The 27,908-nt window shown below is 41.4% G+C and overlaps 1 protein-coding gene across 4 annotated transcripts in view; it reads left to right on the top strand.

The window, feature by feature from the left end:
* ADAMTS12 (ADAM metallopeptidase with thrombospondin type 1 motif 12) overlaps nt 1–27,908 on the top strand; it is a 167,861-nt gene that overhangs the window by 38,153 nt on the left and 101,800 nt on the right. The gene's annotated exons all lie outside the window — the stretch shown is intronic.

Raw genomic sequence — 27,908 nt, 5'->3', positions numbered from 1 at the left:
AAATGAAATTGAAGAGCTCAAACTAAGTTTAGGTCCTACAAAGATGAATCCAACATACTACAGGCTTGGCAATTTCAGAATGATTTTCAAACCCGTGAATGAACCATGCTGTGAAATCATTTATTGAAATGATGGTGAAACTGCAGTGGGGAAGAGATCTTTGTCTCAAAGTGATACAAGTTAGTTAAAGTGTCCTACTAGGTTTTACATTGTATTATCGTTCTATCTCTTGGAATGGAGACATCAAGCTGCTCCCCTTAAAATTTCACCCAGTTAGCTTTGTTCTGACAGTGTATGCATTAGTAGCATACTGAAGTTTAGTTTCCTAGTGAAGAAGAGTGGAGAGACCAAGGGACCTTAAAAGTCCGAAGTCCCAGAAGTGACAGGAAATTGTTTTCTATACCCAGAGGATTCTGGTAAGTTGTACCACATTGTGAAGGCAGTACTGGTTCCTTCCTACACTCCCTGATGGTTTGATGTGAGGGGAAAAATACGTCACAATCCCACATCTAGGGATTAGTTTAATCTTCAAGGCTTTAGCCAGATGTCTGAAGATGATGTTTGCTGGCGCAGATTATATTACATTCTTTCATTCTTTCTTCAGAGCTATGTTATTTCTAAACAGCTGTTCAGTTTACAATCCCAAATATGTGTACATGCATATTATAAACAGACCTTGGGTTCTCTTGAACACAGAAGAAGATAGACCAAAATTTGGGGCTTACAGTTTATGAGATATGTTATTTCCATACTACATCTGGCAAAGCTGAAGTTTCTGCATTTGTGATAGCTGGGTGTAGTCATGTGCAGTAGATGACTGTGCTGTAGAATAAAATTTGCTCTTTCCTGTCTCATGGTTAGGATTGAGAAGGAATCTCCACTGATGCAAAATGTAACCATTTCTTTGTTACAAAGACCATTAAAAAGTGAACAACGGGTTTTGTTTTCGAGGGGCTTTGCAACCTTCTCAGTGATTCAAGGTGGTAGTTCTGTGCAGATACTCCTCCTGCTTCTGCAGTGTTTAAATGAATGACCCAGATGGGTCTGATCCTTCCGAGTTTGTATTGTTCTTCACCAAAGGCAAATTTGGGTTGAATGCAGTTTCTCCAGGCTTGTTCCAGGCTTGTTCCAGAACTATGTGCGACTAAAAATTTGATTAGGCTGTCACTGAAGGATGCTTACAGAAGCCTTTTTTCCAGTCCTTACACCAGCATTCATTTGCATCTGACTCATCGTCTGCAATGTCAGCAGTCAGGTGAAGCTGGCTTGAGTTTCACGTTTGATCTGAAATCTGAAGATCATTTTTCCTTTCACTAAGGATGCTTCACCCAGCTCTGCTTTCTATTCCTCTTAATTTTCCTGTGGTTTGACACTGAGAAGTGCTATCTTTCTTACAGATTGTAAATTTGTGTGGCAGTGGCTTGCCTGAGCCTCACAGCAAGTTGTTAGCAGTGCAGGAACAGGAGAAAGCTGTCTTGGACCAAGACTTACATATGAAGCACAGTTACATGGTATGGTATGTAGTCTGTGCACTGGAAAGGTGCTTAACAGGAAAAAAAGGCACCAGGAAGGAAATGATCTGGAAGACTCAAACAGTAAATAAACCTGTTTCTTCTAGATCAAATTTTATTTCCTGGTCTGATTGTTTCTAAGTAGACTGAGTTCAAGAACTCAGGTGAATCTGTTGAGTAGAAGTGAACTGTTTTCTTCCACTCCCTTCAGGAGAGCTTTTACTGAAAGTTGTTAATTGCCCTAGGAAATAATTAAGAAAAATGTATCTCCTCAGGCTCCAGGAATAAGTTTCCAATTGCATGCAAAAGGAGTTAAGGGAAGAACAGATACAAAATAGCAACAAAAAATATTTTTTCTCCCTATGGATTATTGTAATCTGGGAGAGCACGCATGCTTAGATGTCCAGATGTTCATCCAAAGTAAGGTTCAGCCTCTCGGAAACAGAGTTTGTCTCCTGCATCCTTTTCAACTTTTAAGAATAAGATTGTTCTGGTTGTGTGTGTGTGCGTGTGTGGAGCAGATATTTGGAAACCTTATCTGCAGCATCATATTCTGACAACCCAGTAAACTGTTGCTTGAGAATTAAAAACAATTGCATTAACAGTTGCAGGCATTTTTGTTGTTATTGTTGTTTTCCTTCTAGCAGTCACCATTCGATGCCACCTGATACTACAAATGTTGCCATACATTCTTCATTGTCATTCTGGTGTGAGATGCTGTGGAGCTGTAAACATAGCTCACTTCTCAAATGGACTCATAACACTGCTGTAAAAGGTGGCCATGTATAGGAAGAACTGACAGCAAGTGGAGTTGTTGCATGGTTCATGTTAAAGAAATCTCCTATAACAGCATTAAGGCTGAGAAAAGTCTGTTGCGCTGTTGCAGCCTCAGGTATGGAATCGGGAGGGGCATGCTATGCGATCTTTAAATGACTCAACCATAAATGCTTTTTCAATTCATTCCTTTCAAGTGTTCCTAACAAGACCTAGTTGTTACCATTTCAACTGCTTCGCATTGCTCACAGTGTGGACCCATGTTATGTTTAAGTGCACAGTTGAACACCTGCTATGAGAAAAAGCTTTAGTTCTTCCTGAATTTTCCTTCTCAGTGTGAATTTCACAAACATGCATGTATTTTTCACAAAGCTAAAGTGGCAAAGGTGATAGTGTTGCCCTGTTTTGCATACAAGTCTGAGCAGAAAGATTAAAATCAGATGTGTTCACTGCTTTGAGATATTTGTTATAAATGAACTCTCTGATTCTTTACGTTTTCCTTTGTATTACAAAACATACAGAAGCTTGTGATTTTGCATGTTTGGTTGCTGCCATCTTTGCAGGTTGGATACCAAAAAAAAAAAAAAAAGATTAACACATCATCAAGGATTGTGTAAGATCTGTAAGATCATGTTAGTGATGTGTCCAGCATCAATAAGAAGGCTACAACAGACACAGTAGTGTATTAAATTATCAGACTGATTTAAGAATAGGCCCTTTGTTCTCTTACAGCCTGTGCTCACAGATACCGCTAAGTAGCGGTCTAATCACACAACCTTTTTCCTTGTCTCTCCCATCCACTTCTCCCCTATAGCTCAGGATCTGGCTTTGTGCACTGTCCTGTAGCTGCTAGCTCTAAGCAGGGCAATCACACAGCAGTTGTTTGTGTTTGAGGAGGCCATGTATTGAGTTCTCTTTGGGAAATACAAATCAGAAATCTAGCTTTTGCCAAGAGCTTAACAGCTAGGTCATTTCTTACCTACAATTGTTACCTATAATGATATTTTAAAAATATGTTAGTAAAATACTTGCACAGGACTTGAGAAACTGTTGGTTTTATTGGGTAAAAAAAACAAAGTTACCACATAAACTGAAGTGGAATGTGCAACTGCTTTCTGTTGGTTTTAAAACTTGGCTGATGGGACAGATTTTATTCAGAAATAGCCCATAACATTGTGCCATGATCCAAAATCTGGAACTTAATGCCATATTAGGTATAGCTGCAATCATTTGCAATTCTGTTTTGAGTGATTACACATGGGAAGAGGAATTTGAAATATGAACATGGTTATTAGCACATAAATGCAATTCTAACGGTTAGCTAAGATCTAATTGTTTGGGCAAACTACACTTCAGTTTCTACCGCTCCTAGCATCTCCCAGCACCACTAAGTGAAGTTTTCACATCCTGAGCAACATCATCATATTTGGATTTGAGCTGATGCTATTCTCAGATGACAGCTTACTATTTTCATTAGTAGAGCTAGTGGAATTAAGGCAAACGTAGGTAGTGTTGTGAAAAGTCTGTTGCATGTAGCTGACAGCAAAGACCTCGTCACTATGTGTGTTCCTTGTGCAGTTTCATCCACAGAACCGTTTTAAAAGCAGTTCTGAAATTGCCTCTTAAGGATCCCGAAATAGCCAGCAAAGGTCCCGTTTGTCTCCTTAGCACCTTGGTTCCAGGAGCAGCCAGAAACTCAAGGCAAACACAGCATGAGCGCAATCTCACTTTAGCTGCCACTTGCTAGCTCTAGTTTTCAATGACTGGAAGCAGGGTACAGAGCTGTAGCAAAGGGTGAGGGAGAGGGCTCCAAAGGGGTAAATGTCACCAAACATTGCTGGCTGCTACTGCAGCTCTCTGGGTAGGGATTCAGCAGGACAATAAGGACCTGCAAGCAAGGCTTTGGGAAAATTATTCTGAGCTCAAAAGTATCTTATTATAGCACTGCAAGAGCAGCTACATCAGAGGAGAATGGTATTATCACACAGTATATAGCAGCATTATTGACATTATGTTATGGGGGAAGACTGCCTTTGTCTTTTCCACCCACATGAAATTAAAGAGTGGCCCCTTCTGTAATGCAGCTGCCTCAGGCCCGATTGACAGCTTTATGCCTTGCACCCTGTTCTGCGTGCAGGCTATGTTTGCCTGGGAAAATACTAGCAGAGTTCTTTGTAACTGAATTCCTCTTTATTTATGTGCACTTTGTGGAAGGACAGACATAACAAGGCTATTGCATTCTTATTGGGATCCAAGATAGCATCCTTTGAAAACAAAATAAGGTGCATCTTAAATTTTGTTTCAGGCTTCTTGCAGATTTGAGCAAATATGCAGGTTCTTGTGTAGACTCTGGATGTGTTTTCAGAAGTCTTTCACGTCAGTATCAGGAAGACACTAGCTTTAAAGAATGGTATGGTCTGAAGGGGTAGTGTTTGCAAACTTTCTTCTATGGGGTCTTGCCCCTTATGCTTTGGAAACTGATAGAATGTGTGTAGCACTCTGTGCTCTAAACAAGTTTTCCCATCACTCTGCAATGCCGAAATTTAAGAGGATATGTATAATAAGCATCATCTGTATGAGCTAGTAAAAAATAATACTGTTAAATGACATTGTAAACATTGTTACTTGTAAATTAGTGAGAATATTTAGGCATGTGCTTCTCAGTGAAATGCTTGTTATATTTTTCCATCAGTGCTTTGCTGTGATAAATGCTTTATTAGTTGAACAGGTGAGGATTTACTGCAAGAGATAATTCAGAAATTGAGAATATTCCAGAACCTCTATCCTTTATGCTCTGATTAGAAATACTTCCATGGAGTGAAGAATATCCTCAGTGCTTCTTGTTGTCCTTCAGTGTTATTTACACACTCTGCATTTTACACAGATTAGATGAAGATGTTATGCCCCAAGAGTCTGAACTTCACATAGCAATACAAAATTAGAAACAGTCAATTTTTTACAAATGGGTATAGCTATCCATTGTGACAGAGAGAAAACAGTTGAATAGAATGCAGAATAGCCTAATGTTATCCCAGGTCACTGTAAATGAGATTTACCTGACCAAACATAAATGCCCTGTGTATGGTTGCTCACGTCTCCGCTTGTCATGACCTTACTTAAGGTCAGTGAAGAGAAACAGGTGCTTCTGGGGTGCATTTTAACTCATATTGATGGTTCAGATCAGATGAACTTGCCTGTTCTTCACTGATTATGAAGAGATCCTGAATCCAGAAGCATGGAGGTAGATGGGGAGTGGCTGAGGTCACTGGGCCTGTTCAGCCTGGAAAAAAGGAGGCTGAGGGGAGGCCTCATCGCGGCCTACAGCTTCCACACGAGGGGGAGTGGAGGGGAAGGTGCTGATCTATTCTCCTTAATCACCAGTGATAGGGCCTGCAGCAGTGGTGTCAAGCTGAGGCAGGGGAGGTTTAGGCTAGACATCAGGAAGAGGTTCTTCACTGAGAGGGTGGTCGCACACTGGAACAGGCTCCCCAGTGAAGTAGTCACTGCACTGAGCCTGTCTGAATTTAAGAAGAGATTGGGCTGTGCACTTAGTCACATGGTCTAAACTTTTGGGTAGACCTGTGTGGTGCCAGGAGTTGGACTCGATGATCCTTATGGGTCTCTTCCAACTCGGGATATTCTATGATTCTGTGATTCTATGTTTACATCTGGTCAGATGAATGGCACATCTGGAATCTGATTTCAGCCTTGGTAAACTCATAAGTTATGAGTGGAGCTCCTTGGGCCCAACAGGCCCAGCACTGGGAGATTAATCTTCCTGTTTTGGCTTGTGGTAAGAATAAGTTCAACATTTGGAATATGTTTTAACCAGCTTTGCCAGTCCCATGTGCCAGAGACAAGACAAAAAGGGGAGAAAAAAATATATATGTCAAAAAGATAAACAGAGTAATATAAATACTTCCTGGAAAGTAAGTCAATATGTGGCCTGTTCACCAACACAAGATTAAAGTAAACATCGGTTTACATGGTTAAAATAACAATTTTATTGGTAGCAGTTATGTAAGTAATTAATATGTAGCCACAAAATAAGCAGATGTTAATTGATTCTGCTGGGTGGGATCTTCTGAGTTACTTCAGAGGTGCTTCTGAAGACTCTGAAGTCATCTTGCTGTAGTATGTGGGATGATGGTAGCAGGAGTTCCTTTCCTCTCACAGTCAGCAATCTGATTTCTCTTGCTTTTTAAACTTCTTGCGTCTTGTGTTTCAGCTTGGGATCACTGACCCTCTGAGTCCCATCAGGTGTCTTCTCTGTCACCGTTACATGGACCACAGTCAAGTTAGCAATGATGAGAATTTTTTCTGCTCAACCAGGTTTACATTAAACTCCCAGCATACGTAGTTTATACAAGAATCGGAGCATAAACAAAATAGGTATTTTGCAGGAAATGCATAAGTGTGTTTGTTCAGAATTTGAACTGGTGTCCAGCTGGAACTTGGAAATACACTTGCTTTTCCTGATGTAGTGCTGTGTGTAGCGATTCGTCATGATATTCTTGCTTTGTTAAAATTCCCTTCTGCTCTAGGTCATTGCTAGAAGCTGGGTAATGCAGAATTTGAGCAATCAATTTTATTTTCTTCAACTCTGTACTGTTATCCATTACTGCACATATTGCATCAAAACACAGTTCAGCCCAACTTATGCAAGTCAGAATAAATAAAGGCACTTCCAGGATCGCATGCAGTATGTTGCCAATAAGAGAGTAGCGTTCTCCCCTCAGACAGAGAACAGATGCTTCTGATCTTGACGGTAACAAATGATTTATCAGTGAAAAATCAGGAATGGGAAAACAATGGTCAGTCAGTGCCAGGAGATTACAGATTTTTAATTAAACTGCCCATGGGCAGATTGACTTGGCTGTTATTATCTGGAGAGGTAAACTGCTTCTTTCTAGTTCAGACAGACAAAGATTGTCCTTTTCTCAAACCTTCATGCAGATTATCCCATTGTTTAGTACTGCACATAGGTGCAAGTGACTGGGTACTGTTGCATCTAGCTACCGTGAAAGGGTTTGAAACTATTTGTCCTCCTGGCTATTAACTGAAAAGCCAGAATTAAAATAATAATCCACTTTCACAGAGCTGCTAGTAAGCTAAATTGTGTTTCTGTTTTGAGTAATCATTGAATCTCAATGTGTCGAGTGTCTCTTAAATCACATTCAGAAAGCTTGAGAAAGTTGCACTCGTGAGGCTCAATAGTTTCTCACAAGATCAGAGAAATACGTTTGATCTTCACTCTCAGACTACCTGCCCGCTTAAATCCCCTGCTTAAGTTACCAGCCATACTCCTCCATATTCAAGGAGAACTGCAGGGCACCGACAGCTGCATGGGACTTACTTATCCTATCCCATTGCCCTTGCTGAAGGATCTCAGCTCAGGCTAGTTACAAATATAAATTAGGCAATGCTAATGGTTCAGTATCAATTTTGTTTCCTGCAGTCTACTGCTGCTAATTCTTCTTGCTTTTACATGCCTGTATTACCTTGAATTCCTTTCTTTAGAGTCCTCCCACCTACTGCCCCTAGACTTTAAATTAGAAACCTTAATCTGCAGTCCTTCTGTAGCCCATGGTTTCAGACTTCCTCTTGAGATGCTTGTCTCTTTTCACAGACAACAGTTATAAAAGGCAGCACAGATCACTTCTTTGTGTAATGATTTAGACATGAGATCAAAGACTGATGACGTTTTCAAAGTGGTGGTGTCAATTCCAGTCAATAGCTCACTGCTGTGCTGTGGCATTAAGCCAGGAGGTGGTAGCCTATGGCAAGACCTTCCCATCAGAATACCCCGCTGCTCTGCAACGCTATGAAATAATGTGCAGCCGTGGGCTACCACAACTTGCAATTCCAAAAAAAATTACCCTCACAGGGTTTGCTTCTGGGAGCAAGCAACAGAACTTCACAGGAGCTTGAGGACTCTGTGGCCCTGCGTGGGCTTGGCCCTGGGAAAACCATTCCCATCTCTTCAGATCTCTGTATCTTCTGAGATGCTCTGGTGTCTCACTGAGTTCTACCGAAGAAGCTATATCATTCAGTGAAGTTAATGTTTGGAAGTAGCAAGCATGAAGAAAGGAAAGAAGAGTTTACAGATATTTCCTGCAACAACATGGCTTAAGCACTGGCTTTTCAGAAAGCTTCTTCCTCCCCACAGCACTGCGGTCTGGTGTCCCCCACACAGGAGTGACTCCACAAGTATTAAGGGAACACAATGGAGGTAGAAGGATGTCCAGAATATCTGCATGTAGAGCCCCTGTGGTGAAGTCTGTCCTGCTAACGAGTCCAGTTGCCTCCATCAGATCTTTGTTGACATGAGGTGACCTGCCCGAACAAAACTCAAGGTCACCCTGATGCCCACACCCCTTGTTTGCACATAGCTACTGACTTTTTGTTGGAGGATGGCTGGGGCTTGGGGCAGGGCTTCCACAGCTCCATCATGTCCCGGTACTTTCAAAATTCGTTCTGTTGGTCATTAGTCCGGCAGATGTTTTGAAGCTGATTCTTGGGCGGCAAATGCAGCAGTAGAGTTGTGCAGGGAGACCTTCAAAGCTAGTTGAGCAGAATCCCAAATTTTGCTGCTAAATTCCTGCCTATACCCTGTGGAAACGTGACATACTCAAGCAAGAGCATTGGCTTCACCTACATCTTTTCACTTGTTTGGACGCATCTGAATGGACATCTGAGACTGCTAGTCCAAAGGGCTAGCAGGAGGGTAACTAAACCATGAGGAACCCTTTCTAATTTTTTTTTTTTTTTTGAGAAGCAGTGAAAGCAGGACTCTTCTGATGGTGGAATGTAAATAGTGTGGGCTTTTTTTTATTTTTTGCAGCAGGGTCTTTGACCATTGTAAATTTTTCTGTGGGCTGCTCCAAACGTTATAAAACAGATGACATTCTTCTTTTTGCAAATTAAATAAAGTACCATTCACTCTGTGTGTTTTCTGAATTGCAGATGTTGGCAGGAACGTGTTGTGGTCTAAGCAGACAGATCTGAGGCTGGTTAAAGATCTGGTGGAAATGAATGCAAATGTGCTTCTCACGTGCCTTTAAGTCTGCGTCTCAAACTTCTGCTAGCAGATTTCTCTTTCTATTTGGGTTTTCCTATTAGAAATCATTCCATGGCAGCAGGGGACTGCAATGAAATGCTTATTCTCTCACTCTGCAGAGATGCCTGAAGTTAATTACCCAGGAAAACATCATATTCAACTTACAACTTGGGCATTATGAAGTTTTTCTGGGAATGTGAATACGGTGTTTGAAAGATGGCAAATGTTGGAAAATAATATGAAGGGATAAAGGTTGCCTCCCAGGCCTCATTACAGTTTGAAAAGAGAAAAACTAACATACTGCTGTTTTTGGAGGGCCAGAAGTTTCCTTGGTCGGTGTGGCTGTAGAATTACAGTTACACAGACAAACTTCAGAAAATAGTCTCAAATATGGGCTGGTTTTCTAGTATACTTCCGATTTCTCTGCATTTAGGGTGCTTAACAGATTCTGGAGTCTGTCAGGCATTTAATAAAAAAATAAATCACTTAACCAGTAGTTAGTTGTAGGGTTTCATAGCCAACCTGCCCTTGTGATGAACAAGTCTTTGTCACCACACTTTTTGCTGCGTACCTCGAGATAAAGCAGGAGGAGAGAAGCACTACTACCTCATAGTTTGGCTGTGACATTGATATTCCGTGTGTAGCTGAGGCTCAGAGGGAGGTCTGTAAGCACATGCACGCACCCCATTATGGCAAATGGGCGCACATGGCACTGTTTGTCAGATGGTTTCCAAGCCGAATCTCTGTAGGGAGCCCAAGCAGTAAAGTGAGTTTTACTCCTCTTGAGTATTACTCATTTTTATTGTTATTGTTATCAAGAGTGATAATTCACATGGCAGTAGTGCTGGCTGTCTGAGTCATAGGTGTTGTGCTAGGTCCAGTATAAACATTACCAAAAATTTATTCATTGGTTTATTCATTATGGAACAAGCAGCAGCAGCAGCAGAGTGCAAACTAAAAAGAGGTACTTTCCCTTGGGAAACAGTAGGTTTGGCATGCATTTTTGTGTTCTACCTTTTATTTTCAGCAAAGGAAACTGAATTTTCTGTTTGATTCCGAGGCTTTTTTCGACCTCTCAGTTCAGACAGCCAGCTGACAAACAGCAGCAATTCTTTGAGTAGTGGTAAAATGTGCAGATGGCGTGTGTCACCAGTGAGAAAGTGTTTGCCACTGAATATTAGTGTCAGCAGGCCAGAAACTGCTGCTTGTCAACCTTGTTGGCCCTGTTAGTCTTGCAAGTGATTCAGAGCTGCAGTTTATGTTGTGTTGTCCAAAATCTCCTTATGTCTGAAGGATTTGTGGCAGGTGATTAATAAAAATGGGCTTGTATGCTCCAAACCTCTCTCTGTCTGTCTCATATATAGGCATGCATGCTTACAGCAAACTGGAGCATGATATTTCTAAAGGACTTAATGCTGTAAAGGCAAGTATATATATCTATGGTTTAAAAAGGCTAACATATACTTTTTTTTCTTTTTAAAATTAATGTCCCATCTGGAGGACTGCAAATTTAGCTAAGCCCACTGATTTTTATTTATGCATTGCCAGTAGAATGAGACAGAGGTCAGCTGTTTTGTTGCAAGTCAGTGATCATTGTGCTTAGTGCACAATAGCTTTTGCCTTTTTCTATCTAGTTTCAGGGACTCAGCTGAGATCTTTATTATAGTTCCTCTATGTCACTTGTGCCTTGTGTGTAACTGCATCCTTTGCTTACGTTTCACATGCTTGCTTTCTGCATTTTAAAGTGCCATGGCTGAGAGCTGGACATGTTTTCAAACTCAATGGAGCTAGAGCTGATTTCTCATTTCTGCACCTGTGTTATCGTCTACCTGAATTAGCAGGATTGTCATTTAAGGACAGCAGTCAAGAAAATCCCAGCAGTTTCCCTAGAGCTTCACAGAATACTTTGCTGAGACTTGAAGCCTGCACTGTGGAAAAAAACATTTTGAGAAACCTCTGAAAATCGAGGAGACTGAGGATAAAAACAGAGTCTGTTCAGTAACTTTGCACAACTCTTATCTCTAGATACTCTTGAATGCTTCTCAACTGAAGGTAGTCAAAAGCAGTGCCAAATCAATCAAATCAGATTACATGGGAAAACAAAACATGGGGATTTGAACAGCTTGGGCAGTGATTTCACGGTCACAGTCTTCAAAGTCTGGAGTGGAAGGAGGAAGGTGACTTGATGCTGGATCGGTAGTCTTGGTGGAAGGACAGCTGTTGCCTTGATGCTGTCTCAACAGCATTGGCAGGAACTGTAAGAAGGCATGTGCGAGTCTTTGGGCGAAATCCGGAGACGTGCTGCCAAACAACAGCAATTTGCTGTGGGGAGATGAGCCAGACCATGGAAGGAAAGGAGAACCCATATCGTGGGCTAGGGGTAGATGGTGTGGCTCTTGGAAAACAGCTAGCAGTGGTGGGCAAAGAAGCCAGCTGGATGTGATTTTTAGTGGCCAGTTCTACTTGCCAGCTTTGTGTTTCCTGCTCAGCTCTGGCAGAACCTTCCTTGAAAGTCTTCTCAAACAAAATGCGTGTCAGGGATCCGTGGGTGCAACCCTGTGCTGTGTGCTGATTCTAGAGTGAGGTCAAGCATATTTTAAAGTAGGAAAAGAATGGAGGAGAACAGTGCTTGTGTTTTACATATGAGCTGAGAGGGGATTATTCATTGCCTTTGGAATCTGCACAGTTTGTTACGATGTAGGCAGTCAGATCCATGCCTGCAGCAAATAAAACAACGAGGTAGAGCCAAGTGTGAGATTGGTTCAGTGTTTTGCTTTCCATTTTTCTTTGTTGTAGGGAAGAAGAAAAGAAGTTGTAGTGCTGACAAAGAAACAGATCAACTTGAGGAAATCTTGTCTGAATTGTTTTGGCAAGGAATGAAAATTGCCTCTGCTTAGCTAGTACAAAACCGTTGTTTTTCAATGGTTTAACAATGATAACATTTCATTTGCCCATACTTCAGTGTGCCATTACAGTATGGCATCATCCTGTATGAAAATCCTGCTGTTGAAAATATCACTGAAAAAGCCACAGTCTCATCTCACAGATGTAGACATTTCTGGAGTAAATTTCTGGTATTCAGCTGTGCAACTCTTGCTAATAGTGACAGCAGCATTTCTTGCTTATTGTACATACTGTTTTTGTAAGCTCACCTTTGTGAGGGGTGAATTATGAATTACTGATGATTCAGTCATGACTTCCTAAATTTGTTTCTAAACAGTCCTCTGGCCGCACAAGTTGCTTATTAGAGGTCTAAGGGTCAAATATACCTCTTTTTAAGAACTCTGAGCTCCGTTGGCGTTCTCTCAGGACTGCATATGATCTAGTCTTTATTACCTTTTATTTATTCCCATTGTTACCAAGCTTTTGGATTTTCATTAGTCTCTGACAAGCAAGAGTTATTCTGAATAGGAATCGAAGATACTTTATATCTTTTAGGTTTAAGTCTTGCAGATGTTCACTTTTTCAGTAAAAGATTCGGGACTACCAGCACGTCTACAGGAAGGCGTTTCATCTGCGTGTAACATGTGTCTGATCTGCACAAAAGTATTGGCATATTGCGTTGCATATTTTCCCACATATCACTGTGGGTTTGTTCTAAACAGTATTATATGTCCTAAAGAGACAAAGTGCTGAATTCTTAGAAGTGCTGAACATCGATGCCTTTTTTTTCTTTTTAAGTTAGAAGGTATTTTTATCACTTCAGAACCCCTGAAAGATGCATTATGAGAATTTCAAAACATGCCAGTTTTGAAGACAAAACTTTAACATTGAGCAAAAGAAGAGATGATGGCAAAGCTTTAACAGAAAGAAAAATGAGTCCTTTTACTCTAGCAAAATACTTTTCCTCAACTGTCTTGTTCCCAAGAATGTTTTACTGCATTTTTTCCAGAAACACAGATTGATTCTTGTCTATATTTTCTTTTCTTTGTGCTAGGGCATACTACATTCAAACCTCGAAGGCTGACTGCTGCTTTTCAAAAAAGACAAAATAAAATGCTTTCATTCTAAGAAGTGCTTTATTTCCAAAATAGCAAAAGCAATAACTTTGTAGTCAAACAAACAAACAAGAAAATATCTTTCTAATTCTCTTTTTCTAATTCAATGTCATTTTCAAATAAAAACAGAAGCTTTTCCAATAGGCACAAGCTATTTTTTTAAAATATTCTACAGAAGAAAGAAATGCATATCAAAATACTTGAAAACAATCCTAAATTCATCATTTTTAGCCTGAAATCTAGCCCTTTGATCTCCATGGGCGAGCCGCACAACTAAGACATTATTTTTGCATGCAGACAGAAATGTATCCCCAAGAATAGTTTTTAAAGGTACCACTATCTAAAAGAAGTGGTTGCCACTTGCATAAATTGTTAAGACCCATGGCAGTTGCATGTCAGCCCGGAGATCCAGCCGGCCCCATGGCCTGTCTCAGAGAAGATGAGCTATGCTGAGTGAATGTGCTCTGCTGTGAAGTCCCTGAAGGGCATCTTGGCCTGATGTTATGGCTACAAGAAAATAGAAACCAGGAGAGTAAAAGGCACAACAGGAACAAGCCTCTTGGGAGGCAATAGAAATGCAACCCAGAAAGCCTTTTTCCGTACTGAAAAAGCTCCTACAAAGGCAGCAGCTGAGCAGCAGATTGTGAATTGTGTCTTGGAGGGTGTTATTTGCCAGGCCCTTGGCTTTGCTGAGTACACAGCAGACTTTCAGAAGGAAATAATGGTCAACAGCGGGTTCTTGGGGAGAGGTGTAAGAACAGAGCTGGGAAATAGGAACATCTCCTTGACATGCTGTTTCCGAGCTGTAGGTGGCATTTTTCTATTTGAGATCCCGGGATTAATTTTCCCTAAATGGGTTTATCCAGCCTCTTCTGGAACCTCTCTAAACAGTTCCCATTTACAGTTCTGTGTGACAAATGCCCCCTCAGCTTAAATGTGTCCTAGATGAAAAAATCTTTTGTAACCTCCCAGCATTTTTAAAGCTCCCTAGCTCTTGTGCTAGAGCAGACAGCAAATAGGCAGAGACTCTCCAGTTTCTCTGTGCCACTTGCCACCTGCCCTATGTTGTCTTTCATCCATCCTTTTCAGGTGCTTATTACACAGAAGCTGCTCTTTACCCTGAGTCACCTCTCTGTGTACTTTTTCTACTTATGTTCCCAATTTTTGGGAGCAGGAGGCCAGGAGACAAGACATGTAGGTGTGTTGTGGATTTACAAAATGGTACTGTAATTTTTTTTTCTGGTTTGCACTGAATTACTGTGTTCTGCTATTTTTTGCATCAAGTTTTACTAGTTTTTGCATCTGTTTTACTAGTGGGTTGACTGAATTCCTCCTGTAGTTTTTGAAGAGAAAAGAGAGAAGAGAAAAGAGAGCCCCATCTTGTTAACGTGCTTTTTTTTTTCCCCTCTTTTTTCTTTTTGGTGGATACTTTAGCATACATCACAGTACCCGCTACAAAGAATTTTGCTAGGTTTGGACACAGGGGCTTACTCTGGTGTGGTCTGTAGTTTCTGGAAGTGCTCTAACCAATTTCAGTGCGTACAGAAGACTTACTGGGATATGAACATAGTCTAAATGGCAATGCTGATGGAAAGAATGTTCTGGTCCTCCCCTTACTTCATACTTGACTCCCAGGTTCTGCTGAGTCTCTGGGAGACAGGGAAATGCCTGTCAGAGTCAAACCTGCGCACCAGAAAATGGAGGCAGTGGTAAGAAAGAGAGGCTGCCCCTTCATTTCCTTTCCCCATGCGCTGTTTCTTGTGCAAGAGTGGCCTCCCAGCTGACCTTCTGCATGGTGACGTGACCATTAGCATGTCTGTATCAGTACAGACAGCACTACTGTATGTTGTTTGAGTGCTTGGCCCAATGAGCTTCGAAGTTCGCTTTCCTGTGATGTCTCCAAGGGCTCTGATCCCTTGGGAACTTCTCCTCATGTTTTGAAATATAATGGCTTTTTGTAATGTTTATGACACAGATGCGTGGTCTGAAGATGGTACCAGGACTGAGAGAAATCTGCCACAGATAGCTATGTAGCAGCAGAGTCCCAGAGATTCTCTGTGTCCTTGCCCTGGGCTGCTGTCTGCACACCATATTGCTCCCTTCGGACAGGTCTGAATATGACTGGAAAAACCCTTGATCTGGTCAGTTGTGCCCAGCGACGGGACGAGAGGCAACGGACACAAACTGAAGCACAGAAAGTTCCAGCTCAATATGAGAGGGCACTTCTTTACTGTGAGGGTGACAGAGCACTGCAACAGGTTGCCCAGAGAGGTTGTGGTCTCCTTCTCTGGAGATATTCAAAACCCACCTGGATGCCATCCTGCGCAATGTGCTCTGGGTGATCCTGCTTGGCAGGGGGGTTGGACTGGAGGCCCTTCCAACCCTGCCAATTCTGTGATACTTTTATTTTCTGTGTATAATTAGAAGCATGGGTTAGACGGGCTGCTTGTCATTCTTCCCCACCAGGGCAGTGCATCCGCAACTCCATCTGTGTAGACCAAGCCCGAAATGCAAAATTCACTCTGGGCCTTGCTCTGGAAACCATTGAACATGCTGACTTCCCAACGGCTTCAGCAGGGGCTAAAGGATTCGGCACCTCAAAGGCAGTGCTTGGCATTTCATCAGATTTAGCTTCCTAGCAGAAGGGTCTTGGAATTAGCAGAGATTTAATTATACCAGTCTTAGTGTAAGTAGTTTACTCAGTTACTGGTTTTGTACCAACTTCCCATTTTGTTTGGTTCTTACTGAATGTACATCCTGCCAAGTTTTGAACTGAAACTTGAGTGTGAATGGATTTAGGGGTTTTTGTTTGTTCTGCAGGCTTTAGTTCTCAGTGTGGTTTTGTATGTGTGTGTATGCGTGGTTTTTTTTTCTTTAAACAACTTGAATCTGAAATCATGAGTCATGTCTGCACCTTTGAGAGAGTTGTTCTGCCTTCAAGCTGTGGTGTCTCACATGTACGGGTAATTTGGATGATGTATTAGTGCGTGCAGTGTACCTCTCATATCAATGGAAGTGGATTTCAGTTAGAATTAAAGCCTCCAGGGTGGAATTTATATAAAGTTTAGAGCTAACTTGCATACGTTATGCTCTTAAAATGACCTGAGCCCAATGCTGAATCAGCTCAGCCTTCAACTTTGGTTATGGGACCTGGAACTTGTACCGCGTTTGTAAAAACATTTATTGTGCTGTGCCAGATGCAGTCGTAAAATCACTTAGTTTTTCTTTGTCAGGCAGACAGAAATAACAGGGAAAGTCAAATGAGTGGCATGTGGTTTGCCTCAGGCCAGCAGAAGTGTAGCATTTCTGTTCTAATTACCAGTTTTTGTTATGCAGGTTTCCAGACTACATTGTACTAAGCATCATCTGTGTATTAGAGGCTGTGCTTTGCCCTTCACATTCTGGGACTCCGAACCTTTTTCTTACGGCTCTGTTTCATTTCTTCTCCCCTCTCTTTCCACATCTCATTTCTTACTCTCAATCGTTTTTCAATACAGCCATTGCTTATGATGCAAAATAACCTTTTCAGCATACTATCACTCATATTTTGATATATTCTGGTATCCTAACTTGTCACAGCTGCCGTCAGATTGGGACTGGATTTTCTTGTTTCGTAATGTATTTGGTTTTGATAAACACCCTTCCCCTTCATTCCTGCCCAGTGGCAGTGCAGAAATCTGCCATTTGAGCGTGGCTCTCAGCCTGTGCAGAGCAAGTAGAGCTTTGTTTCCTCCCATGGAAACAAGGGCAGAATGTTTCAAGCATTTATTGGGCAGAAGCGTTAATTTCTCCTGTAGGCACTGAGCTGAAACTCAGTGTAACAGTGCTGCTCTGAGGTTATCGTTTGATGTGGGAAAATGACCTTTTGGAAAAGCACTGGAAGCATGAAAAGTGAAGAGACTGATGGCATCAGTACTGTCTGCCTTTTAGGTTACCTTGATGTGACTTTCATCGTAAGTGGTGGTGTGACCCTTCTTAGGCATGCTGAAATTCATTCAGATGTCCCATCTGTGGCACACAACCAGAGGTTTCATGAGTCTGCAGGAAAGAGAGGCAGAAGCTTTCTCCCTGACACCCCGACGATCACAACTGCAGACCTAAATCATACCCTCTGCTCCTGACAACTCTGCTTGTTTGTGTGATGGAGCTGCACAGAATAAAGCTAGAAGAAAGTCAGCAGATGGGTCAGTGAAATCCAGTCTGACGTTTCTCAGACTTCAATCTTCAGCTTCTTCAAGCAAAATCATTTCTGTGGAGGAGCGGAAGTTGTACTGTGATCTTCCTTTTTCTTCTCTTCAGGAGAGTAAAGCCCCTGCCAGGCTTTCATCCACTGCAAAAAGGGATAATTGTGCTTTCTTCCATCCATCTGCACACGTCGTGGCAGCTGTCTCTTTGGTTCATCATTCTGAACTCTGCTTACTGGCTGTTGACTAGGGTTCCTGTGGGTCACAGTAATACAAACAAGACTTGTCAGTAGAAACAATGCCAGTTGTCACTTGATCAAATATTTGTATTTAGTTATTCTCTAATAAGTTTGAGCTCTGCAGTGTTAACATTGCCATGCTTGCTAGCATGGAGTTAGTTTTAGAATGTAAGTGAGCAGGAAAACAAAACATTCTTGGTGCTTTCAGTCTCTAAGATTAGAGATTGCATCCGTGGATCCTCTTGCGTATGCTTGCATTGTTGTTAGAAATCAAAGTTTAGGCAAGAATCCTCTCACTGATTTGGTGTTTATTCTTTATTCTTTAGTGTTATGTAGGCTTTAAACCTTTAAATTTGATATGCTTTACAAACTGTAAAAGTTTACTGTCTACCAAATAAAAACATTAGAACTCATCCTGTTATCAGAAGTCTCAAGGGATTTCAGAAGCTGGGTATTACAAACCATTCTTATAACATTTATTTCTGTTTTCATGAGAAGCTGTTCAGATATTAGAGGGGGAAAAAAGTGTTTATACCATGTAAACTCCTTAGATACAGTGCTTTTTGAAGAAGCTTAATTAGAAAGAGATGAATTAGATGTTCCAAGAGTATTTTCCAAGAATAAAACAGCTGTTGCTCTTTCCTACTTCTCCAAACTGAAGGTTGTTTTTGGAGGAATTGGGGAACAGTGACACCTGCTAAGTTGCTTTTGGATCCCAAATTAAGGCAAAACTTGCAATAATCTCACCCTCCTGTGACTATAGTCAAAGTAAGCCTCCTGAACCTAGAGAAACAGCTTGTGTTTTTTTGTTGTTTATTTGTTTTGCTTTGTTGGTGGTTTTATACTTATTCAGTACAAGTTGCCATTAAAACTTCCAGTATACAAGGGTTTTGCAAAATGGGAGGGGGAGGAAGGAGAGACCAAGGATTTGAGGTAGAGTCAAACACTCAGAAAAGTTACGTGGTGTCATTGAGGTTGGACGGTAAAGGTTATTAATCTTTAATTTAGATTTAACTTGCTATTAGATTCACTCTGAAGTAGAGCTTAAGGCTGTATTGATATTTTTCATACTCGTTGCTTGCTGGAGTGCTCAGTATTATCTAGCCAACTTATGCAGGAGGAAGGACTTGTGCAGCCACTTTGCATTTGAGAGTGATGAGACCTGCTGTGTGGATGTGCTTGTGCACAGGCTGGGCATGGTGGGGGTATCACCTCCCTGGATTTTGGCAGGTTCAGCAGCCCAAAGGACCACACCATTTGCTCCAAAGACACAGTGGACTTGTCAGCCATCGAACTGGAAAGACAACGTGGGCAAAAACTGCTCTGGACCTCAGGAGTGCCCTGGGCTTCAGAGAGCCCTTGGGAGTCCATCTCTCAGCAACAGTGTGGAAATCAGGCTGGCAAATAGAATAAGGACTCAAACTGTGCTGGAGTTAATGAATTACGAGTCAGATGTGTCATGCAATTTCCCTGCTGGACGCTCAGCCTGTGGCAAACACAGGCTTGTTTCAACTTAATATCACCAGTGCTGAAAGTTGTGTAAGATTTAATAAATGTCATCTTCGCTGTATTTTAAGACCATAAAAATGGATATTCACTGTATCTCCACTAATGGACAATAAGTTCTTATTCTGTTGGAATTTAATGGTGTGTCTGATCCTTAGATGCAGAAAAGAAGCACAGATCTGGCTTAAGCAGATCAAATGGGATATATTTCAAAAAGTAGAAAATGAGAATGTGGAAAGAAGCAGAAGGGCAGTCTGGGAATTAGACAACAAGAAATGACTGATACGGTTAGACATGTAGTGGTTCATCTTCCTCATGAACCACTGGAGATCCCAAAGCGGAAGCCTGTACAGAGATTAATGAGGCTTTAAGCAGCTTCATGGCCATACAGAAATCACCTTTCATTTACAGATCTTCTGTCATAAGAAAAGTAGTCTGATGGGATATGTCTATGATGCCAGTCTAGCTAGTTGGTGGCCAGCAGGATACCCAGAACTGAATGTGTAAATAAGACACATGGACTGCTGCTTCTAAGAGTAACCAACAAAGAGCTAGAAGAAGTAGAAAATGTTTTTAGGATGGGCAGTAAGGATTAGGATGCCATGACCTGATGTATGAACAAAGGTGCATTTTTTTTTAAAATGTGAGCCATTCTCAAATACTCACATAAGATTAATTTCAAAGAGAACTTCCTCTAATATAAATGAATACAGCCAAGGTAATTAAGGTTCTGTAAGAAATGCGAAGCTTGCAATGAGTTGCAGGTCCACAAAAGTAATTCCTGGCTGTCAGTAATATGTAATAAACTCTTCCTGGGGCACTGCGGAGGAACAGATGGACACAGAATTTGGTCTGTTTGCTTCTCTTACCCATTTAAATAAATGGTGGATTTCAAATGTGGACCTGCCTTAGCTTCTTTAAGTGCATCCTAGATAACCTTCATCCAAGTCTCCATCTCTGCTGAACTGTGGGAAGAGGAATGAACCAGTCCTGCTCAAGCCCAGGTTTGGACTGATATAATAAATAATGATACTGTCCTTTCCCTTGCCTTATCCTAAAAATAAGCTATTTTAATTTTGTACCAAAACTATGCTAAACTATAAGACTCTGTTCCAGAGGCTTAGCACCATTGTCACTAAATCCTGATGAAAGCATCATTTATTTTCTTTCAAAGAGATAGAGTGCTGGCTTTTTGTGTGGGTGATGTTCATAATACAAGCTCTTGTCCAATTTCTCAATTCTTGAAAGAGAATCAGCCTCTCAGCCTTCTCTCTGCCTGAGCAATGGCATGGCAGGTCAATTTCTTTGTAGCTGTAGCTGAGGAAGGAGGTGAAAATTTTGCTTGGACCCTTGTGTCACAGGGTTTGTGTTTTAGCAGGAGATAGGAACCAATGACGTTTCAAACACAAAGACGTTGGGAGGGCAGGGGGGAATTCAAAGAAAACAAATCAGAATCAGAAAAAGGAAAACAAGCTCAGCATGTATAATGTTTGCAGATAATTTACTTCAGTAGTTCAGTTTTGATTATTTGAGGCTGAAATTCTCTGGTAATGAGTGTGGGAATACTTCTGTTCCCTACAGCACAATTTTTTCTTTAATCAGAAAAGTCCTTTATTCAAACTGAATTTCTCTTACCACACATTGCAGTTACAATATGTGGCTGTGCAGCAGAGTACTTAAGGGTAAAACCAGCATCTTTTCCTCTTATTTTTGTTTAATTTCTAAAAACTCACCATGTTTTCAGAGTCCATTGCTAATTTATTGTTGGAAATATTGCAGTCTGCTTTGAGGAACAAACTGTTCTCATTACAGATGTTACTTTTTTGGCATTATTGTCAATGTGTTCAGTAATACAGAATTGGACTCAAAGATTTTTATTCTTTCCCCCCCACACACTTTTTGCCTGACATACACCCACTAATGCCAGCCCTTCCTGTCTGGAATAGAAGTGCAAATTGCAAAACTTTGCCAAGGCTAAAGCTGTTCCTCTCCCTTCTCCCACAGGACTCTGCTTCAGTTTCCTATGTGGAAGTGATTGAAAAATTCCTGCCAGAAAATATATTTTGACAAAAAACCCTGAACATTTGACCAAAAGAAATAGTACGTAAAAAAAAAAAAAAAAAAACTCCTTTCCACTGGACAACAGAGATTTCTACTGAAAATTTAAAAAGTTGGCTGAAAAGCTTGAGTCAGAACTGTCCTAGTATTGCCTCATGGTGAGCAACATGCAGTGTGGGAGATGCAACGTGTCCAGGGAGCCATTTGTGTAAAAAGGATGAGACACTTGAGTGAAAAATCCCATTAAGTAGTGTAGAAGTGCTTCCAAATACAGCCTAGGAAAAAAAAAAGTTGGAATTTGAGGAAGATTGGAAGGAAGGAAGAACAATAATACTTTTTTTCAGTTTTCCACTATAGGCATTGAGAGACCTGACACCCCTCCATTTTCTGGCCGTTTCTATTATTTTATACAGTAGCTTTTCATGAGAAAGTTTGAATGAAGAGGACTTGGCTGCAATCACTTTTTCTGTGGTAAAAACTAACCTTTTTAATTCGCATTTTACAATAAGCATAACTAAGCTTGCTGATTTCTGATGAGAATTTCATAGTGAGGATTATTTTTATATCCTGAGGCTATGTGAATGCACCCGGGAACTGCAGTTCATCACATTACCAAATGTGCTACAAAATGCAAAAAAATAAATATATAAAAAAATGCTATAAACTGTTGAAAAATGAAACAAAAAACCACACACATACATTGTATCTATACGTAGCTTGAAATCTGATGGATTTTAAATGAAACACACTTGCTGTTATTTTTTTGGGAGTCAAAAAAGAACAGATACAATGAGCAAAATTAAAGAAGCACTTAAACAGCAAAGAGAAATTTGCCAGTTCTGAGTGCTCTGAAGTAAATCTAATGTGAAGATAGGTGACATTTTCTTCCAGTTAGTCTCATTATTTCCATTCTTGCTGTACAGCCTGTGGAGAATGAAAGTACAAGCGCAAAGTGTGAACTCAGTAAGTACTGAAAGTCTGTTGAATGCTGTTTGAAAGTACATCTGCATATGCTGGAAGCAGACTCTTACAGTCAGTCACTTCATCCCAAGTGGCACTGGTGAGCACAGTGCACTGTGATTTTCGTATTTGGTTTCACCCATAAATTTACACATTTACTGCATTCCTCATGAAGACAGAGCAGGAAATTGAATTCATTAAAAAATATTTTCCCCAAATAGATTAGCATATGAAATATAAAATATTAGTCTTCTCTTTTTTAGACTCATTTCTTAGAGTTCCACATTTCTCAGGGTTAAAACTGTGATAGTTTTATTTATTAGCTCTATAATGTGTAGGGTCTTTACATTTCCAATTGATAGATTGTGTAATTGATAATTTGTTCAATGTATGACTTAGAGCATGACGCATGTGCTCTTCTTTATGATTCTGGACAGGAATGAAAACAACTATTCCTACCTGACAGCCAATCAGTCAAAAATAAAACAGTTTCAGGATAAACAAAGCAAGGCTAAAGGATCTTGTGTAGAAGATAAACAGGTGCCTGTTTGGTTAAGGCAAAGGATTTCTTCCTACAGGAAGTCTTTGTGGAAGAAAAACAATTCAAGAAGCTCCATTCTGATGGAGCTACTTCCACCATAGCAGGAAGTCCTGCTGCAAGTATGAGTCCTAGCTGCCTTATTATGTCCACGCTGAATTATCAGGCATGCCAAAAACAGGTTTTGAATGAGATGGATGTGTAGGGTACAAGACATGGTCATTTTTACTTGGTTTCAAGTCCCTTTCTGGGGGATGAGAGCAAGTTAAGTGTTTTCAGTAGAATTATCTGTGGATAGACTCTGTAACCATGATGAGGCTTTTGTTGGGTTTTTGTCTGACACAATATTGAACTGCCAGAGGAAAATGATCATAGCCCTTTAGTATCTTCAGATTTATTCCTTTTCCCATCATCCTACTGACTGATGTTAAGCATGGACATACACGTTGGCAGCAAACTGTATGTATTACACATAGAAGGTAGCATCATATATTCCAGTGCACTGCACTGTTGAATTGCAGTTGCAATTCTAACAGTTTGTGAGTGATTTGGCAGTGACACAGAGTTGGTGTAAAGAAAGAAGTTTGAAAATACATTTGAGGTGTATTTAACATCAGCGAGTGTTCATGATAAAGGAGGAAGCTGAGTGTTCGTGATAAAGGAGGGAGCGTCCCTAAATTTGCTTTGACTTACAGGAAAGAAAACATTTATGTAACACATAGACAGAGCTGTATTTAACATACTGGTCCCAAGAACTTTTACATCCTCTTGGACTGGTGGCTGGGAATAATACTGACCAGGGAATCTAGTTTAGTTTATTTTCCTTTATTTTCATCTTCTCTTCCATCTTTTTTCCCCACCTGGTGTTTGCAGTACCATATGAACGGCAGCTGCAAGAAAAATAAGGGCAATGCATGCACTTATTTCAAGCTAGCAACATGGATAGAGAATGCCTGTATACTGAAACTGTCTGGAAATAAGGAGTACTTGGAGATGTTGGTTACACATTGACCGACACCTTTAGAAAGATAAGATCTGGCCTGGTCACAATATCCTGTCTCTGTCCTGTACTTAGGGAACACGTCATGGCATCTCTCTTTACCGAAGAGAATGCAGATGGCACTAAAATGCTGTGTAAGATGTAATGGTATCAATCTTATTCCATATTTTAGCAATGATGTTTTCATCCAAATTTCAAACTCTTTTAGAATTTCCCAGAGCACAAAGTTCAAGTGAAAGGAAAGATTGCTTATAAATCTCTTACTTCACCGAGGAATTTATTATACACAGAGCAGGCAGTTTTGTTTAAACAAGTTCTATGGCTGCTAGAATTTAGGATCTGTGAGAACTTCTGGAGCAAATTGTTTATTTTTTATTTTTGCTGCAACTTGCAATCTGTCTAGAATTATAGTACTTGAAAAAACTGTATGTTCTGCTGGATCCTCTGAATAAGAATAGGAAACAACAGTAACACAGTGTCACCTCTGCCTCTTCTGTCTTTGCAGTCTTACTAGCATACAGATTTTTAATGTACTTTTCAAGTCTGCAGTACAAAACAAGAGTGAAGGAAGCATTCTCTTGCCTTAAGAACCACATTTTAGGCTGAGGTTAAAACAGAGCCATCGTGAGCCATCTTGAGGTCAGAGCTGAAAGCAGAAAAATGGCAACAAGCCCTCATTATGATTCAAAGTGCACAGTCAGTGGCCTAACAGGTACAGTTGTACTCTATTTGGTAACAGTGCTGGCTTATATTATTTTTCCATGCCATCCCATCAGTTGCTTGTGGGAACTCACCACTGAATTAACGTGTGAAACGACTGCATGAGCGCGCCCAGTTAGTATTGCCAAGCTGACCATGAAGGATTGCGTGTGACTGTATTGGGTTTACATGGCAAGGTTTTGGTAGCAGGGGTGGCGTCTGTGTGAAGAGTCCAGAAGCTGCCTCATGTTAGATAAGGGCCAGTTTCAGCCAGCTTCAAAGGGACCCACTGTTGGGCAAAACCAAGCTATCAGCAATGTTGTTTGCACCTCTACGAGAGCAGATTTAAGAAAGGGAAAAACCTGCTGTGCCACAGCAGCTGGGAGAGAGGAGTGAAAACCAGCCCTGCAGCCCCTGAGGTAAGTGCAGCAGGAGGGCAGGAGGTGCTCCAGGCACACAGCAGCAGTTCCCCTGCGGCCTGTGGAGAGGTCCCTGCTGGAGCAGGCTGTCCCCCTGCAGCCCATGGGTCCCACACGGAGCAGATCTCCACGCTGCAGCCCGTGGAGGAGCCCCCGGTGGAGCAGGTGGATGTGGCCTGGAGGAGGCTGCAGCCCATGGAGAGCCCCCGCAGGAGCAGGCCCCGGGCCGGAGCTGCAGCCCGTGGAGAGGAGCCTACGCAGGAGTGGGGGGTCTGGGGAGAGCTGCCGCCCACCCGTGGGGGACCCGTGCTGGAGCAGTTTGCTCCTGGGGGATGGACCCCGTGGTACGGAGCCGTGTGGGAGCAGTTCTTGAAGAGCTGCTGCCTGTGGGCAGCCCCCGCAGGCTCAGTTCGGGCAGGACGGCATCCCGTGGGAGGGACCCCACGGGGAGCAGGGGCAGAGGGGGACCGTGAAGGAGCAGCGGAGACGAAGTGTCAGGGACTGACCGCAGCCCCCATTCCCCTGTGCCGCCCAGAGGGAGGACATAGAAAAGGGTGGATGGGAGGGGGAAGGTGTTTTTAGTTTGTTTTTAGTTCTTACTGCTCTGGTCTGTTAGTAATAGGCAATAAATTGTGTTAATCTCCCTATGCTGAGTCTGTTTTGCCCATGATTATAACTGTTGAGTGATCTCCCTGTCCTTATCTCAACCCTTGAGCCCTTTCCATTGTATTTTCTCCCTCTTTCCCTTTGAGGAGGGGGAGTGAGAGAGAGGTTGTGATGGAGTTCAGCTGCCTGCTTAGAGTTATTCTTGTTTTATTCAGAGCTGGTATCAGTTCTAGCTGTAGGTTAGCTGTGCTGCTCCAGGGTGTCAGGAGCTGTTGAGGCATGTTGAATTGTGCATTGATGACACTCTGAAAAGGTCTGGAATGTCTCCCTGGTAAAATGGACCCCCAGGCATCTCCTTCATGTTTCACAGTGACTTCAGTCTAGATGTTGAGTGTGGGAGCAGCCTTTATCTTCCCAAGACAGAGCAATCTGCAACCAACAAATATTAAAGTGCTGTCTTCTATAAACCTCTTTTAAAGAACAAATGTTAAAACTGTCGCATAAAAGTTATTCATGTCTGAGATGTCTTTCTTCAGGTAAAGAGACATAAACATGGTCTCTTCCAGAAAGTAAGGGACATCCAGGTTTTCTGCATAAAGTGCAGGAGGCATCTCTTGGACCTTGCCTCACGTAACGAAGAGGAGACAAGCAGGAAGGTAGTAATTACAACTAGGAGAAGGCTGGTGCAGCTAACTGTTTCTGTTCATATTCCGTTATCCATCCACATGAAGAATGAAACACATACAGACATGCTTCAAGTAGCTGCATATACTCCTGGAAAGTGATATGATGATAATGATAAGGGTAGTAGTAGAACTACTACAGATAAGCATTTATTGTAGAGGACAGGAGGAAAATTTGTTTCACCCCTGATCTACAGGAAGACTGGCAGGATTTCTACCTTAGGAGGATGGGACAGGGAAATTATAGTGCTGAACTTAACAAATGATGTCTGCAGAATGCCATCTGGTTTGGGATGTCTGTTGTGGCATAGCTGACTTTAGAATAGAGTTGTTATGGCAAAAAGCATTAAGACTGAGAAAGCAGATGTTCCGTATTGAGAAACAGTAACATTAAAAAAATAAAAATAAAATCAATGGGAATGTCCAAAGCCGGGTTCTGTAATAGCCAATGGTTACTGGCTCATTGAACAACCTTTCCTGCCATCTATGTGTGTGCATTTGCAATATGAAATATGTTTATTTTTTCTTTATTCTCATGCTCCGTAAAGCTTGGACGGATAGCTGTATTTTCACATACAGAAACTAGGGAGCTTGGTAAATGAGGTCACTACTGATACACACCATTTTTTGTGTGAGTGCCTTCCTTTTTACAGATGCAACTTTGACACGGTAAGTCAGTGACTAATCAGTCTGCACTACAAAATCAGGGTCTGCAGTGAAGATGGCTAGTTCTTCCTGGTTCCAACCAGGCTAAAAACACAACAGGACTTATAAAATATAAAAGAAAGTTTGAATCCTGTGGAATGAAATGGAATGGGTAAAGACCTGTGCCAATGCTTTGATTCCTTGAGCAGCAGGAGGAATGCAACATCTACTTATTTCCTGGTCTAGCCTCCACATAGGAATTCCTCCTCTGTAGGTTCATGCTTGCTTGACATCAATATCCATTCTAAGCATGGGATTTATTGCTTTCATAGTGCATCTCAGACTATGTCAAAAGTAGCCTTGATTTATAATTTAAAAAGAAACCTGGGCATTTTTGGTTTTGTGTTTAAGAATCTGAAGGCTCGATTTCTTTTTCCTTAAAAAAGAAATGAAAACATACAAGCAGTAACAGTAATACCAGATGAGCGAACATATGTGACTTTGAGTCTTAAACCTGTGAAGCCTCATGGGTGTAACCTTAAGGCTTCAAGCCAAGAATAACTGGCTTTTAAACTTTGAGTTGCTGTAGAAAACTGGAAAGGGAAAGAGTTGTCACTTTTTAGAGATGTTGGGGCAGACTCCCCAGCTCCCTCTTATTCTTGCTCTCGTGCTGGCTTTCCCAACTGTCTAGGGAAACTGGGGGACCTTGGAGTATTTCAGAAGGATTTTAAAAATTTTTCTGTCCATATAAGTTTGAATACACCAGCTAAGGGATCACAGTGTTGCTGATTTTTTTTTCTTCCCTGTCCCAGAGCAAGTTAAGAAGGATGCACTGACCACAGCAAGAGAATAAATAAAGATTGAAAAAAAGCTGTAAGAGTGGGTGGGATACCTTGATCTTCAGTCGCATCCCCAGCATGGGCTGGGGGACCTGAGTTGTCAGTAGATCCTTCTCTTTAGATCTAGTATTGCTCTGTATATATTGGAGTGGAGGGGCTGTAGAATGGTTTTGCAACGTTAGCAATCCT

The sequence above is a fragment of the Cygnus olor genome, chromosome Z, assembly GCF_009769625.2.
Source record: "Cygnus olor isolate bCygOlo1 chromosome Z, bCygOlo1.pri.v2, whole genome shotgun sequence".
Lineage (NCBI taxonomy): Eukaryota > Metazoa > Chordata > Aves > Anseriformes > Anatidae > Cygnus > Cygnus olor.
Note: the sequence above shows the minus strand (reverse complement) of the source record. Positions and strands in the feature narration are given on the sequence as shown.